General features: G+C 38.6%; 1 non-coding gene across 1 annotated transcript; it reads left to right on the plus strand.

Moving 5' to 3' along the window:
* The first annotated feature begins 16,912 nt into the window (after nt 1–16,912).
* Nucleotides 16,913–17,053, plus strand: LOC135270690 (U4 spliceosomal RNA). Its single transcript, XR_010338822.1, has one exon. It is a non-coding gene; the product is annotated as a U4 spliceosomal RNA (small nuclear RNA).
* The last annotated feature ends 44 nt before the right edge of the window (nt 17,054–17,097 follow it).

Genomic DNA, 17,097 nt, shown 5'->3' on the forward strand with positions numbered 1-17,097 from the left:
AGTGTAGAGTTTTGCAAATAGAAAAAATATTAGGAATACATATTGCTGATTTAATGTAAATACTTGCACAAGCATCACAGTCCATATGTTAAGCCAAAATTACAATTCTTTAGGGTCAAGCTCATTTTCAAGATAGGCTTCAGCTTCAGACAGTGTTTCAGATACACCAAACCAGAGAATTTGTTGGTTCCAAATTAGAAAGATTGTGGATTTTAAACTATAGAGTTCATATCACAAGGTTAAAAACATGACATTGCAGGATGCAAGAATGTTAAAATGTGTCATTGAACCAAGAATGAACACCATTTGTAGGCTTTTGGCTGTAGTATGTGAGAAAAATTATGCATTCTATGTCTTCCTGACATGCACTCTGCAGGCTTCATAATGTTGTTTTGGTAACAGTATAAAGTATTCTTTCTTTATTATTTTTAAATGTATCCTCAAAATAACAGGTATTGTTGTGGTATAATTCTAGTTAAGTAAAACTCTGGCAGAACTATCAAGTGATATAATAAAAGACATTTCTACAGGTTAGTTAAAACTTTACTTATAGCTGACTCTTGTGAATGGTTGCTAATGCCAAGTAAGTATTTAAAGAGTTACTAATTTAGCTGCTTCTGATGTGTTCAACAACACTTTCTAAAAATCACATGCAGTGATTTTCTTTTACTTACCTCAAGTATTAAATGAACAGATTTGTATAATTTTGTATGCATAATTTTATTTTAATCTATAATGTAGGTGCCATCATTAAGTTCTGGTGAAGAATTGATTACTACAAATATTTTTGCTTTCTTTAATTTGAAAAATACTTCATATAGATATTAGTATCTAGGAATACAAAATGCTACATAATGGAATCCAAATTTTCATTTTTTGTATTTATCCTTTAGAATATGAAAAGTTCATGCATGCCTTTAGGACAATATTAGAGTAAGTTAGTACAAAGAAAAGTAGAATAATCCTATTAAGTTTTCTGTGTTTTTTCACTTTCCCATATAAAATGTGGTTTCCTATGGTTAGATGGGAAAATGACAGTTGTTTTCTAATAATCTGAATGTCTAGTTCTGCTCTCAATGTCTATCTCTGCTCTCTGTAAACCATTATGTTCATTCTTTTTTATTCAGGTAGTAATTTGATATAATTAATACATTCCTACCCAAGGCACAGATAAAATAATTATAACAATTCATTCTTACATGTGTTCTCTTTTAATACTGTTTCAGAATTAAAATATTGACCTTTTGGTAAAAAATAAAATTTCCCCTCTTCATTTCAAAATGAAAAAATCATAGGTAGCTTCTGTAATACTAGTTGCTCAAGTACTTGTATTCTTTTACAATAGAAACACCTCTGTCAAAGGTTGTGTTAATCTTAAGTAACAAGAATTCCTATTTTTTCCTTACACATTAAATTTAACCAAATAATTTCAAAAGTCTCAAAAGCTGTGAAATTATTATAATAATTGTAAATGTGTCAATTTGTTGAGTATTTATGCATGACAATTTCACTTAAGCTTTCAGGGCACTACTGAAACACATTTCAACTTTAAATGGCCATCCAGGCAGAGGCTTTAGAAGTAAATTGTTTACATTGATTCGCAATCCCATAAGCCTTTACAGCAAACTATCCTTTTTGAATCTACAACCTTGCTTAATTCAGCAGAAAATTGCTTTCTATTTCCAAGACTCACTTAGAAGACTTGAGCAGAATTTTAAAAATATTGTCCTGTGATGATGATGAAGGAAGACTTGAGAATCCCTTTGATAAACAGAATTGACCACAGACCGAACAGCCTGTGCTCATGGATAACTAAGCTTCACACCTCTCACTGAAGGTGAGAGAGTTCTGTTGAAGGTGACAAAGTCCTTATCAGAGTGCCTGGTACATTTGGGTACCCAAACACTTGTTGCTGTAAAACAGCAGCAAAGAAACTATTAACTCCTCAAAAACTCTCATCTCCATGGAATGGGTATAGGAAGTAGAATCTTCCTGTGCTTAAGCAACTTTTAAATAGCACTTTAGACACCTTCAAAAGATCAATTACATAAGAGTAGCTATGGCTTGTGAAACTAAAAAAGGGAAGTAAACACCTTAAGTGAATATCTTAAGAATACCTGGCAGATAAGAAATGCAGCCCTTATGAAGGAGCCAATTGTACTAGTGGAGAGATTTTAAAACGAATTAGAATATGTTCTTCAAATTTAAATTAAAATAGATATCATACTATCTACTATTTCATAATCAAGAAAATCTACAAAGCCCTGTTGTATCATGCCTATAGTTCCTGGTGTTCCTGAAAAGTTATAGGGAGAGATAACTATGTACTGAAAGAAAGGAGAGGTAGAAATCGTACACTCAGCAGCAAATGGGACGCCTGAATCTGAATCCCAGATCTGCCATTTACTAACCATGTGACCTTAGAAAATTTTCCAGTTGCAGCATAGCAATGGGTTTTGGCTTTTTATCCAATTAGAATATATATAACTTTAATATTAGCATTTGATGCTAGCTGGCTGTTTTGCCCATTAATTAGTGTAAATTTTTCGTTGTGTTAATGTTCTTTTCTTTTTGATATATTTTTGGAAAGGCTGATATTGGTTGTTCCTTTATATGTATAGTGCTTCTTTCAGAAGCTCTTGTAAAGCAGGTCTGGTGGTGGTGAACTCTCTAAGCACTTGTTTGTTCGCAAAGGATTTAATTTTTCCTTCCATTATAAAGCTTAGTTTGGCTGGATAGGAAATTCTGGGTTGAAAGTTCTTTTCTTTAAGGATGTTAAATATTGGTCCCCACTCTTTTCTGGCTTGTAGGGTTTCTGCTGAGAGATCTGCTGTAAGTCTGATAGGTTTCCCTTTATGGGTAACCTGACCTTTCTCTCTGGCTGCCCTTAGTATTTTCTCCTTCATTTCAACCCTAATAAATCTGGCAATTATGTGCCTTGGGGTTGGTCTTCTGGAAGAATATCTTTGTGGTGTTCTCTGTATTACCTGGAGTTGAATATTACCCTGCCTTGCCAGGTTGGGAAAATTTTCCTGAATGATATCCTGAAGAGTATTTTCCAACTTGGATTCATTCTCTTCATCACATTCAGGTACACCTATCAAACGTAAATTAGGTCTTTGCACATAGTCCCATATTTCCTGGAGACTTTGCTCATTCCTTTTCATCCTTTTTTCTCCAATCTTGTCTTCTCGTTTCATTTCACTGAGCTGGTTCTCGACTTCTGATGTCCTTTCTTCTACTTGATCAATTCGACTGTTTAAACTTGTGCATGCTTTGCAAAGTTCTTGTGTTGTGTTTTTCAGCTCCATCAATTCACTTATATTCCTCTCTAAATTGTCCATTCTCGTTAACATTTCATTAAACCTTTTTTCAAGGTTCTTAGTTTCTTTGCATTGGGTTAGAACAAGTTCTTTTAATTCACAGAAGTTTCTTATCACCCACGTTTTGAAGCCTGCTTCTGTTACTGGAACACACTCATAATCTATTAAGCCTTGTTCCGTTACTGATGAGGAATTGCGATCCTCTGTAGAGGGGGAGGCATTCTGATTTTGAGTATTCTCTGCCTTTTTACGCTGATTTCTTCCCTTCATTATATATTTATCCATCTGTTGTCTTTGTAATTACTGACTTTCTAACTAGGTCTCTGAGCAGACGTCCAACTTGTTGATTCCCAGCGCTGAAATCTGAGCAGTCCACTGTGCCGGCCAAAATAGCGGTGTTAAGATTGATGGTGCTTTTCTGCCCGGGAATCTCCAGACTCTGCACCAAAAACTGGTGCGCTAAGGCACCAGCAAAACCACCGCACCAGCCACAAGAGTCTCCCTGGTGACACTTGGGGCTCCTCTGCTGGGAATCTCCCGGTCCGTGAGCAACAAATATTCGTCTGAAAGTGTGGCGTCCTCTTGTTCTCTGTGCTTTCACTGGGAGCTAGGAGCCCGAGCTGCTAGTGATCAGCCATCTTGGATCATTTCACATGCAATGATACACAAAGACTCAAAACAAAGAGAAGGAGGAAGATTTATCAACCAATCAGAGAGTAAAAATAAACAAATAAAAAGCAGGAGACGCAATTCTCGCCTCTGATAAAGTAGACTTTAAAGTAACAAAGAGCAAAAGAGGCAAAGAAGGACATTACATAATGGCAAAAGGATCAATGTAACAAGAAGAGCTAACGATTTTATAGATCAACGAGACAGAAAATTAACAAGGACATCCAGGACTTGAACTCAGACCCGGAACAAGTAAACTTAATAAACATTTATAGAACTCTCCACTTCAAATACATAAAACATACATTACCACCTCACACCTATTCCATAAGTGACTGCATAATTGGAAGTAAATCACTCCACAGTAATTGCATAGCATTTCATAGGTTTAAATGAAATATTGGTTGGCTGCTCGTTTGTTATTTTCTTCCCTTATTCCTTCCTGTTTACATCAAGTATAATTATTGGTATAAAAGAGGTTTTCAATACCCATTACTAAACTGCATTCTAGCCTGGGCAAGAAAGCAATACTCCCATTCTCTCTCTCTGTTTCTCTTCCTTTTTCCTCCTCTTCTTTATTCTCTTTCTTTCTTTCTTTCAAAAATAAAAATAAAAATAAAATAAAATAAAATAAAATCACCACCCAAGAACTTGTCTGTCCTTGAATATGTAGTTTTGTGTTTCTTCTCTCTCTCTTTCCTTCCTCCTTCCTTCCTTCCTTCCTTCTTTCTTTCTTTGTTTCTTTCTTTAAAAAAGAAAATTTTCCAGTTGCTCTTATTTTTCTTATCTCTTAAATGGGGATGCTAATAATAGTTACATCCGAGGGGTGTTGTGAGGACTAAATAAGTTAACATAGGTTAGGTACTCAGAACTGCCAAATAATAAACATTACGTAAGTATTAACTTATTAATATTTTGTTATTACTTTATAAGTACTAAATTTTGGAATCAGGGAAAGAAAGAGAAAAGCAAAGAAGGCTTGATGTTCCAAGCAAGTAAATACTCAAGTTCAGCCAGTTGTGTTTCTATCAAATGTAAGAGGTTAAGGAGTAGACTACCTTCTTTATTTTATACCTCATGGAGCTTAGGCAAAGGGAAATAATAACTGGCTTTCATCAGATGATGTCAGTCATTGATTCAGTCACTTTCAGAGAGTTTCTTTTCTTTTTCTTTCCGCGATGAGCATTTACTGTTTTATCAGCCAAAGATCATTTCCACGTTCTTCTGGTAATGAAACTGACCCAGTTGTCCTATAGAGCTGATGTTCATGGTTTCTTTTAATAAACATAGAAATTGGCCCTTCCAGTCTTAAAACTTGAGGAAGTTGCATTTGTCCTATCTGAGTTCCTTTCTAAGGAAATCAACTATCAGGCCTTCCAGATACCAGCAAGGAGCTGAAAGTTACCGGATCACTGCATTTGGACAATAAGATGCCAGACACCTCATCTGTTATGATTGCCTAACTGACCACCAGCTTTCTGTTGTCCAGCTGCTCTTCTTTACCCCTCCCTAATTCCTGTTTTCCCACTCATGATCACATTTCTTCCCTGTTATATAAGCTCCTAATTTTAATCAGTCAGAGAGACGGATTTGAGATCTTCTATCTCCTTGGCTGCAGCACTCTATGAAAGGCTTCATCTTTGGCAATACTTTTCTCAGCGATTGGATTTCTGTACAGCAAGAAACAGGACCTAGACAAAACACCTGGTGTTTTGGTAATAGTGAGTGGACATGATTTCCTTTGAAAGTTGTCCCTCCCTGACAAGAATGCCAATTGTATTTCACCAAACCCAATAAGGGTCATTGACCTAGGCCTGGCCAGGCAGCCAACATATTGTTGGATGACTGTTACAGAAGAAGGGCTTCTGATCTTTATATGGCATTTAATATATAAATACTGGATAATAGAAGCACAATTTACTCTCAGATCAGTGAGCTGACATCATGAAAGCTTAAGGCTGTCTGCAGATATTTCATTCCTATCTCTTGTCTTCCACCTGGGGGAAGATCAGCAGCAATAGAGGAAATGAGGCCAACACATAACATGAAGCAGAGCCAAGGGATGAAAGAATTCTGATGGCATCATTTTAAGTATCTGAAGTCTTGAGGCCTTTCCTACATCTGGATTTCCAACATACATAAGCTAAAAAAATTGCTTATTTTTCACTTAATCTAGTTTTGCTTGAAGTTCTGTCAATAGTGATGAACAAAGAGTCAACTAAAACAAAAATATTGCAAATGGAAAAATCCTAAAATGTAGATTTGACAGAATAGAAAAGGGACTGAAGGGAAGTATCAATCTTAGGTTTTGCAATAACACAGTAGCAAAGCAGCTGGTAAATCTATAACCTATTATACCTTAGGTCTTGGACCATATATCAACTAAGGGAGGTGTGTCATGGGCATGTTAGAGAGACATCATGTTGTTAATGTGTTTATTACCTCTTGTAACTTTCAGTAATATCAAAATGGAAAGTGTTAAATGTTCAGTCTAAGCCGTTCTATCTGAGAGCACATAGAGAAAAACATACATCTTTAGGAAAGTTCCCTGAACTGCCACCAGTGACTGTCAAAGATTAGATAATCATAAACTTGGCAGGATTACAAAAAGTTCAATTCCTTTTTATAGAACAAGTTGGATTATCTTTCTAGATTAATTAATTAATCAATCTAAAATGGCAAACACAGTGAGAAATAAAGTTGGAAGTTAGGATTCAGGGCAACAGGTTGGGGAATGAGAGCACTTGATCCTCCAGGTTCTTCCAAACACCTGGTGCTTTGCGAACTCTTATGCAACACACGTATAATTTCATACATTAAAATGTGCATTTTTCGTGTCATTTTAGTTACTTTTCCTGATCCTCTCCCTCCTTACCCTCTACACTCTGAAAGGCACCAGTGTGTGTTGTTCCCTTCTATGTATCCATGTGTTCTCATCATTTAGCTCCCACTTGTGAGAACATGCAATATTTGAGCTTCTCTTCTTGAATTATTTTGCTAAGGATAATGGCCTCCAGCTATATCCATGTCCTTGCACTACAAACCATCATGGCACAAGTTTACCTATGTAACAAATCTATAATTGTACCCCTGAACTTAAAATAAAAGTTTAAAAGTGTGCTTTTTATTAGACTGAAGCTTGGAAGCAAAGAGAACATACATTCTCCATCAACATCCTTGCCTGTAATTTTCTATTGCTATTAGACAAACACCAACACAATCTTCAACTTTTTGTTGAACTATTATTTGCATTATAGTATCCCATAAGTTTAAAAGCAATTAGACTATGGCTAAGAGAAATGAGATAGAAACAATGAATAGGCAGTTCCCAGCAAGATCACAAAGGATGAGTGATCACTGCATTTCCAAATGAGTTTTTACTGCCCACAGACCAGGAGTTGTAGAGGAATGGTAAAGAAGGCTTTTTTTTCTTTTCTTTATGGAAAGCCCTTGTTTGGGTAGGTTTTGGGCTAGGCATCCTAATGATGACTTGGGGTCTAAGTGGGACTTCTGGTTCCCCATAGTTGGCTTTTGTGGGGCAGTCGGAGCCAAGGAAGGGATAGGAACAGTACTATACCCAACATGGGCAGAAGAGTTCCTTTCCCGGAGGGGGTGGCTGAGAGAACCTACAAGCTACAACGATTAATGCAATGATGATAATAAGGAGGAGAGCAAAAAGAGGGCTAGGACTGTCTGCCACATGGCAAAATTAGAGGCTACAATAAAGACAGCACTACATAAAAGACTGACGGACAAAGGGTGGGTGCCCCCCAGATGGGAGACCAGTCTGATGCCTTCCCGGCCACGTTCCCATGGAACTGCGGGTTGAGGCCCACACAAGCCCCTGTAGGTGTTAGGCTGTGGGACTACACATAAACTCATTCACTCACACCAGAATTAGGAGGAAAGGAGAAAAAATAGAGTTAAAGTAGAAAGCGGGAGATGGTAGAGTTAAAAATAGAAAGCAGGAGAAAGGAGAGTGAATAGAAAGCTGCCGCCATCTTAAGGGTGTGGTCCAGCTGCCATCTTAGGTGGAAGAGAAAGCTAAGAGCGAGAAGCGGCCGCCATCTTAAGGGCATGGTACGGCCACCATTTTGAGAGGGAGAAAGAGAGAAAGCTGAGAGAGAGACAGAAAAAGAAAGAAGCCAAAAATACAGTTTTTTTAAATAAACGGGAGCCTTTTATGCCAAATGGGCTAACTTAAAACAACAAATTTAGTATGAACCGGGGATAATGGGGCTTCTGAATACCCACACCTCAATCGCTGCTGCGGGGGTGGTCGGAAGAGCGGCTAGGCGCAAGCCGTGCTTACCAAGCACCAAAAACGAGAGGATTCAGGAAAGTGGGGATGTCTCCCTCCAAATCCTGACCCTGACACGACAACGAGAGGGTTCAGGAAAGTGGGGACGTCTCCTCTATGCTCAAGTCCTCGCGATGAGGCCGGGGCCACAGGCCCACAGCAAACAATGAGAAAGAGTCCCTGACGCGGCTGCGATTGCGAGCAGGGAATCTACGCGACGAGGCAAGCAGCGAGAGGAGTAGTGGGCAACAGAAGTCTTACCTTGCGGTGAAAGGGCTGCTCCCCGGTCTGGCGTTGAGTGGAGGAGTCAGTTTCCCCCAGGAGGGGTCTTACAATTCCTTCCCCGGTTTTGGCACCACTTGTAAGGCTTGTCCTTGGGTTCTTGCCACGTTCGAAATGAAGAAACTGAGGCCAGCAGGAAAATAATCCAATGCGAAGGAATTTATTTAGGCTCCCGGGTGAGGTTCTGCAGTCCGGACAGGAGGGGCCGGAGAAGTCACACGGACTCCTCTCAGGCACGGGGTTTTATAGGGAGTGGAGGCGTCCGATTGGCTGTGTCCAAGGTGAGTGGGACAAAACGGAGGGGAGTGGGACCCGGATGAAACAAAATGGAGGGGAGTGGGACCCGGATGGAAGGGAGTGGGGCCCAGATAGGACAAAATAGTATCAGGTAGGTCCTGATGGGGCTTTTTTCCCGGGCTCCCGGGGGGGAAGGCGGCGTGTCTGAGCTCCCAGCAAGGGAGGGGGGCATTTCTGAGCTCCCGGCAAAGGAAGGGGGTGTGTCCGAACTCCCCGCGAGGGAGGGGGATGTTTCCGAGCTCCCGGCAAGGGAAGGGGGTGTGTCCGAACTCCCCGCGAGGGAGGGGGACGTTTCCGAGCTCCCAGCAAGGGAAGGGGGCGTGTCCGAACTCCCCACGAGGGAGGGGGACGTTTCCGAGCTCCCGACAAGGGAAGGGGGCGTGTCCAAACTCCCCGCGAGGGAGGGGGATGTTTCCGAGCTCCCGGCAAGGGAAGGGGGGCGTGTCCGAACTCCCCGCGAGGGAGGGGGACGTTTCGGAGCTCCCGGCAAGGGAAGGGGGCGTGTCCAAACTCCCGGCGAGGCAACCGGCCTTACAGAACTATTATTTATACACACACACACACACACACACACACACACACACACACACACACACACACAGAGAGAGAGAGAAAGAGAGAGAGAGAAGAAGGGATTTATTAGGGGAATTGGTTCATTTGATTATAGAAGCTGAGAAGTCCCATGGTAGGTCATATGCAAGCTTGAGAACCGGAAAAGTCAGCCAATAGTGTGACACAGTTCAAGTTCAAAGGCTTCAGAACCAAGGAAGTCAATGGTGAACTCTCTCGGTCTAAAGCCAAAGGCCCAAGAACCCCAGGGGAAGAGGGTTTGCAGGGAGGAGTGCAAGTCTCAAAGGGTGGAGGATCTGGAATTCTGTTGTCCAAAGGCAGAATAAGGGTGTTCAGGCACTGGAAGAGACAGCAAGAATTCTCCTTTCCTCTACATTTTTGTTCCATTCTAGCAGGCTGATTAAATGATGCTTGCCCATAGTAAATGCAGATCTTCTTTGCTCTGTCCACTGACTCAAATGCCAAACTCTTCTTGAAACACTTTTACAGACACCCTTAGGGCAGTTCAATATTCTAATCTAATGCCAAACCACCTGGATACTTTTAACAGAAGAGGGCCAGGCTCAGTGCCTACTGAAGCACTGAGAATACTTAGTGCCTTTCCAGCTACTGAGTATCCCTTAATCCAGTCATGTTGATACCCAAAATCAGCCATCATGGTTAGTAAGAGGTAAAATGTATTTGCTAGTAGCTCCATCCATGTAATTCCTCAACTATTAATATTCTGAGCCAGACTTCAAATGTTAGATGAGTTTATCAAACAGTCCTCATTTGTCATATGAATGACTACAGTCCTTATTACTTTTTTAAACTTCTTCTTCTGAAAATACAATCACTTGGACATCTTCAATATAGTATGTAATTCTTGATAATTATTGATTCCAAGTTACTCCACCCATGAATATGGCAGTGCATGGACATACAGTCCATATACCCCCAAAATTCATATATTGAAACCTAATCTCCAATAGTGATGGTATTAGGAGGTGAGGCCTTTGGGAGATGATTAATCATGAGAATGGAGCCATCATGAATGGGAATAAGGGCCTTTATAAAAGAGGTGCTACAAAGCTCCCTAGTCCTTTTTGCCATGTGACAATCCAGGCAGGCCCTCATCAAACACCAAACTGCCAGGTCTTTGGAGTTTCCAGCCTCCAGAACTGTGATAAAGAAATTTCTGTCATTTATAAGCCACCCAGTCTATGTTATTTTTGTAGTAGCAGCTCAAACAGACTAAGGCAAATGGTGTGCTGATGAATTCAAATATCCCTGTGGCAAAAAGCACACATGTATATTAAATATCATCTTATAAAATGTAAATTGTGCCTGATGGGACTCTGAGACAGAAATGAAAAAGAAGGCAATTGTCATGTCTATTATAGCAAATCAATTGACTTTCCCTGTTGTACTTTTTGTCCTGTCTTTACTATATGAGTATAGCTGAAGTAATAGGGGAACCATTATGTTTCTGCTCCACAGTCTACTCTGTCTCTAGAAATTCTGCCTTGAGTTCTGGATTGACAGAACTATTAGAAAGAGAGTTTTAGGATTGGTACTTTACCTTCAACTATTTTCCTAATAAGGGCAACTACCCCTTGTTGCCCTCCTGGAAATTCATATTACTTATGAGAAATCAGAATAAGATCATTAGCATGTTTCCAAGAAGATAAGGAGGCCTCCTTATTTGCTAGCATTAATACCAATGCACACATCCCTGGTTTACACTTTCTTCCTCCCCTCCCCTCCCCCCCGTCCTCTTCTCTTCCTCTCTCTCTCTCTCTCTCTCTCTGACTCTATCTCTTTCTCCTCTCTCTCTTTCACTGATTTCATCATCTAGTCTAGCCCAGTGGGTATTCTTTGAGCTATCAGGCTGAAGACCCTGACAGATACAAGGAAATTTTATCAATGTTCTATAGCCAAGTGATGCATATGCATGAAGCTATGTTTTTGTCCTTGACTGTCTCTTCTTTCTCTGTAGGTGGAAGGATTAAAACAAATGATGCATTTTTCATATAGCAAGAACATAGATTTTTTTCCTTTTTATTTCTCTCTGCCAAATATACTGTGTCTCTCATAAATGCTGGTGTAATTTTCTTTGGCAAGTTTAAGCTATTCCATGCACTTAGTCACATACTTTGTAATGCGTTTTTGTCACAGAAATGTAGTTCCGCTTTAGAAAGACCATCAGTCCTGTGATCAGGGCCTAAGATCAGAACCCCATTTGCCTACTCATACATCTTTCTGGATTTTTTTTAGCAGCTTTATTTCCCATTTATTATTTGTCATGTATTCTACCAAGAGCTTTAGAAACAGTTTTCAAAAAGATTTTTTAAACCTTAGATGCTTTAGAAAGTACTTAATATCATTTCCGTTTTACAATTTCAATTTGTAACTTATTTGGATGGGCTAAATAAGTTGCCCAAGATCACAGAGTAAATTGTTGTGGGATAGAAAAATGGCATTTTTGTCACCAAGAATGTATTTATTTAATTTCTAATAATAACCATCAATTTTTAGGGCATCTGTTTTTCAAGCTCTGTCCTACAAGCCCACTGTCTTCCTGGCTGAACATCCCTATGATTGCTCCTGAGAGAAGACGGAGCTATAGCCATTTCCCACCAAAAAAATAAAAATCATAGCATGGAAGAGAGAAGACTATGCCAAGAGATGGGAAGAAATTCAGTTCTGATCATACTATTTGATCCCTGAATTTTTAGCCCTGCCTGAATCCAGATTCCCCTGAAATTTTTTAATTATATGAACAAATTCCCATTACTTCCTCAAGCTAGTTTAAATCATGTTTTCTGTTACTTGTAATGATATGTTAGTGGAGCCAGGCTTTAAACCCAGCTCTGCATGACTTTAAACTTGATGTAATAATCTATATATGAAAGTGCCTTTCAGTGGTTATTATACTGAGGACAGAGGAAGTTCAAGGAAATCTTCACTAATATCTAGTGACTTATAAGTAAAAGATACTATAAGTTCCTTCTTCTATTAATAATGAGAAAATTATAAGAAATCAAATGCATGCAATGTGGCAATTTATGGAGTAAATGCAAAAGTAGTAGCTGGCTTTCTCAAAATGATAACTTACATTATATATGAGTTTTTCCTCATTAATGCCATCATATGTTTTCTGTAGACATGGGGCATATTTTACTTGAAAGTCTCCAGTTAAGAGAGAGCTCAATGTTATTTTTTTTCTTTTTCCAAAAGCAATCCTTTGATATGTGACATTTTTCCCTGCTAGCTTGAATTATATTACTGTTTCTTAATAGGAGTCACATATAGGGCCCATTTGCTTTACTTCTTTTCTTTCTAGTGCCAAATCAATATATTCTAGTGATGGGACAGATGACTCTGTTCTCCTCCTGCCTCCACTAACAAGGAAATCACTTCACCTGATTTAGACTCTTTAAACCTAACCTCATATTTAAGCCATCAGTATGAATTGGAGCCAAAGGAAAAATGACCATCCTCAGAGACACAACCCTTAGCAAGGCTGATGAAAGACTTCTTTTGCACTTGGCACATGAAGAATTTGCTACTCCTTGTGCTGGATGAAAACACAGTGTGTGTTAATTTTTAAATGATACTTATGCTTCCTGGCTCCAAAATGAATAAAGTTCTGTGATTGTTTGTCAAGACACTCATTCATTAATGCCCTTGGCACAGAAATACTCAATAGCAAATCTTGTGCCCCATGTACTGTACCCACCTTAGCCAGACTGCTGGATAGTTTCTGTATATGACTTCTCTGACTGTGTGTGTGTGTGTGTGTGTGTGTGTGTGTGTGTGTGTGTGTGTGAGACAGAATTTCTTTTTTGTGGCCCAGGTTGGAGTGCAATAGCATGATCTCGTCTCACTGTAACCTCTGCCTCACAGATTCAAGTGATTCTCTTGACTCAGCTTCCCAAGTAGCCCGAATTACAGGCACCCACCACCACGCCCAACAATTTTCATATTTTTAGTAGGATGGGGTTTCACCATGTTGGCCAGGTTGGTCCCAAACTCCTGACTCCAAGGGATCCACCCACCTCAGCCCCCAAAGTGCTGGGATTACAGGTGTGAGCCACCACACCTGGCCCATTACTTCTCTGAAGTTAGTGCCAGCCATTTACTGAGCAATGAGTAAACATGGGAACAATTAACAATTATGTGTAAAACATGGCAGCAACATAAAGCAGATGTAGTGAGTTTGCAGAAAAGAATCCCTAGACACAGAACTGCTTGATAAAACAGGCTTAGCAACTAGCTTTGATTTCATTTAGATGCTTCATTTTTCAGGCTTCCAAATATTGCCTTATTACTGCTCTGAGTACCAGTGCTGCCTCCTGTAGGCTACGGGATGGAAAACCATATTTTTCATATGTAAAGACTAATTTTACTGTGAGATCTCTTAATTATATCAGTTCTTGACTTAGACCTATGTAAGGTAAGGAGTTGGGAGGGAGTAGAGGGAAGGTATGGAAACTTTACAGGGTTGAGTAGAGGCCAAGAGACCAAGACCTGTTTATGCAAAAGATCAATGGACAGCTAATTGCCTTGAGACCTCTGCCTCAATTTTAACTTTGCATCCTTGCCTAGGGGAAAAGGAGTGTAGCATTCATTCATCAACCTATTTATTGAGAGTCTGTGATTATCAATCCCTCTAAGTGGTGGTAGTAAGGTGAAGGTTTAGGGAGGTAGAGTGAAAAGAACAAAACGATTTTTATCCTGAAGAAAATCATAATCAATGGAAAATTAAAACGTAATTTTTTAAGTCAATGGAATAGAAATACATTCAGGGTAGTTGAAAGTTCAAAGGAGCCTCCCATCATTTCTCCCCATTACTCCAACCCCATCACACACACTTTCACCCACTAAGACTTTTCCAGCTTGGATTCATAACAATTGTATTTTCAATATGCTGACTCTTCCAGCTTGGATTCATAACCATTGTGTTTTCAATATGCTCCCTGACTCAATCCCTGACTCAATCCCTGTCTTTTTCAGACTCAGAGTTCACCTCCTCCAGGAAGCCTTCCTTGAGATGCCATTCCTCACCTGGCTCTACTTACTTGACCAGAAGTACTTTAAAGATTATATCTTTATATTTTGTATCTGCAGGACTTGAAATATAGTGAAGATTCAAGACATATTTGATGAATAAAATACTGTCCAATCCTTTTGTTTTATAGATTGATTGATGAAGACATTGGGTGACAGGACTTTGGGCCAATATTGAACATCTACAGTGAAGTTTATTTAGTGCTGCTTTTTGTTCACTGGCCTATCCACTCCAACCTGTCTTTTGTCTTTACATCATATGACTGCCCAAGGTGCACTCTGTTATAATACATGCCAGTCCAAATATACATTCTGACAGACAATGCAGCTGCCCACATCTGTCAGATGGCTCCTTCTGTGACAACTGAGGATAAAAATTTTTTTCCTCCAAGAATTGAAACTAAGACTTCAAGAAACTTTGACAGTTAACTGTATCACCCTCAGTGGAGGAATAAAAATCTCTTTGACATCTAAGACAAAATGGCCATTCACCATCTATCCAAAAATTCTAGTGAGGACAACCATACTTTCTGAGGCATGTTGAATAGCTAAATTTTAGAATTCTTTCTCACAATTGGCTGAAATACAACTGAAGTTTCACAGATTTACCCTTCTTCCTCATGATGAAACTGCAGATGTTTGTTAAGTGTCCTCTGTGACAGGTTGGTCTGATTGAACCTTCCATAGGATTACATATTCCCACATCCCCTGATGGCTATGGATCTCATAAGGATGGATCTGAACATCAAAAATATCACTGTTTATATTCAGGTACTGATGGTGCTATACAAATACGTATAAATATGTGGGTTAAAAAAAGGAGGTAGAGGTAGCATGGCTGTAAGAAGAGTGAATATTCTAATGACCTGTCTTGAGTGAAGCTGCTGTGACTTTGAGTATTACTGTACCTGTTAAGGCCATGCAGCTTATTTAGAGAGAAATTTGGAATTTGTTATTTAAAAGTAAGTTTAAATAGAGTACTAATATCTAAGAAGGTCAACTTTGTTAATTCAACACAAATAAAAATCCAAGTCATGGTCATTCAGCACACATAAAGTCAAAGTAATTTCAAATAAAATTACTGCTTGACTGAATGCTTAAACAATTTTGGATTGCTAGAGTGAATCAAAGAATACTCAAAATGTTAGCTCATTAGATTCACAGAGAGATGTGCTGATTTAATTCAAGTGTTCTGCTGTTCATTTCAACTTTACCTTCTTTTCTTACTTTGGATTATTAGATGCTTTTGTTAATCCTGTTTGACAAGCTGCATTTAGTCTTGTGAATTTAACCCTTTTGTGAATTGTCTTTGCTATTAAAAATTCTTTAACTATCAATCACTTGAATCATGTGGACTCATGAAAAATGTCTGATCCTTGAGTGCACATCTTTTCTCTCTCCATCTGTAATATCTTTCTATGTACAGAATAAGTTAGAAACTTATCTCTGATGTTAATATTTCCAATAGTTTAAGTATGTCACTTTATGTATGATTTATATGTAAAAATTATTTCTAAATATGATAAAATTAATCCCAGAGTTAATATAGGTTCAGCTGATATTTTGTCTCAGCTTTTATTTTATAGTTTGGTGAACTATGGGAGATTTAGGGTGAAATCTTAATTTATTGTTGTCACATAATGTTTCCCTCCATATAGGAAAAGAGAATATTGTTAAAAATTACAAAATTACCCTAAAAAGAGAATCCCCTTTTTTCTTTAAGATATGTACAAGTTTGCACTCAGAAAAGTTGAATATTATGTATATATCTCTGGTATTTTAGGTTTTTCACTTCAGGGACTGCATGATAATTCTCACTAAATCCATTTGAGAAAAGATCTGTTCCTCTGTTTAAGAATTGTTTAAAGACTGCAGTAAATGGTAGTGTGGTAGTAGATAAATTCTATCCCCTGCTTCACCTCTAACCACTGCACTCTTAGACCATGGACAAGTTTTAAAAATAAACTATCATGTTATATTCAATTATTCAGTCAAGTGGACATTGTAATCTACCCTCTCCCTAATGTGTCTGCCTCCAACATATTAAGACCACAATAGCTTGACCCCAAGGATTCATAGACTGTTGAATTTGCCCCTACCAAGAAGAGGTGGTGAATGGCATTATTAATAATAGCTGAAAATTGTTTATATTTTTATTTTAATAGGGAATAAAGAGAAGTATAAAAATCCTTTAAGTGTTTCCTCCTATTAGTGTCTCAAAATTTTTGACTCATAGTAAGTAGAAAAATCACAAGATTTGATTCAAAACAAAAATATTAAAACCTCAACTGCATGGTTTTCTATGATGTAATTCAGTTATTATAAACTCTGCTTTGTCTCATAGGAATACAGTTATTCACTAAGAATCTTCAGAAGAAAGGAAAAATAAATATATAAATGTTAAGATTTGTCCCAGTTGAGCTTTGCACAATGGCAGTATTGCAGCCAATGAGGTTTATCTGAGGCGTGATTATTGCTAATTGAAAACTTTTCCCAATACCCTGCCATGAAGACTTAAAATACAGTAGGCATTGGCAATTTTTGACAGTCTTTATGGAGACTGAATAATTAAAAAAAAAAAAAAAGATCTGTCCCATTTCATAC

The sequence above is a fragment of the Aotus nancymaae genome, unplaced genomic scaffold (assembly GCF_030222135.1).
Source record: "Aotus nancymaae isolate 86718 unplaced genomic scaffold, 86718_ANA_hifiasm-v0.15.2.pri h1tg000064l_1, whole genome shotgun sequence".
NCBI classification, from domain to species: domain Eukaryota; kingdom Metazoa; phylum Chordata; class Mammalia; order Primates; family Aotidae; genus Aotus; species Aotus nancymaae.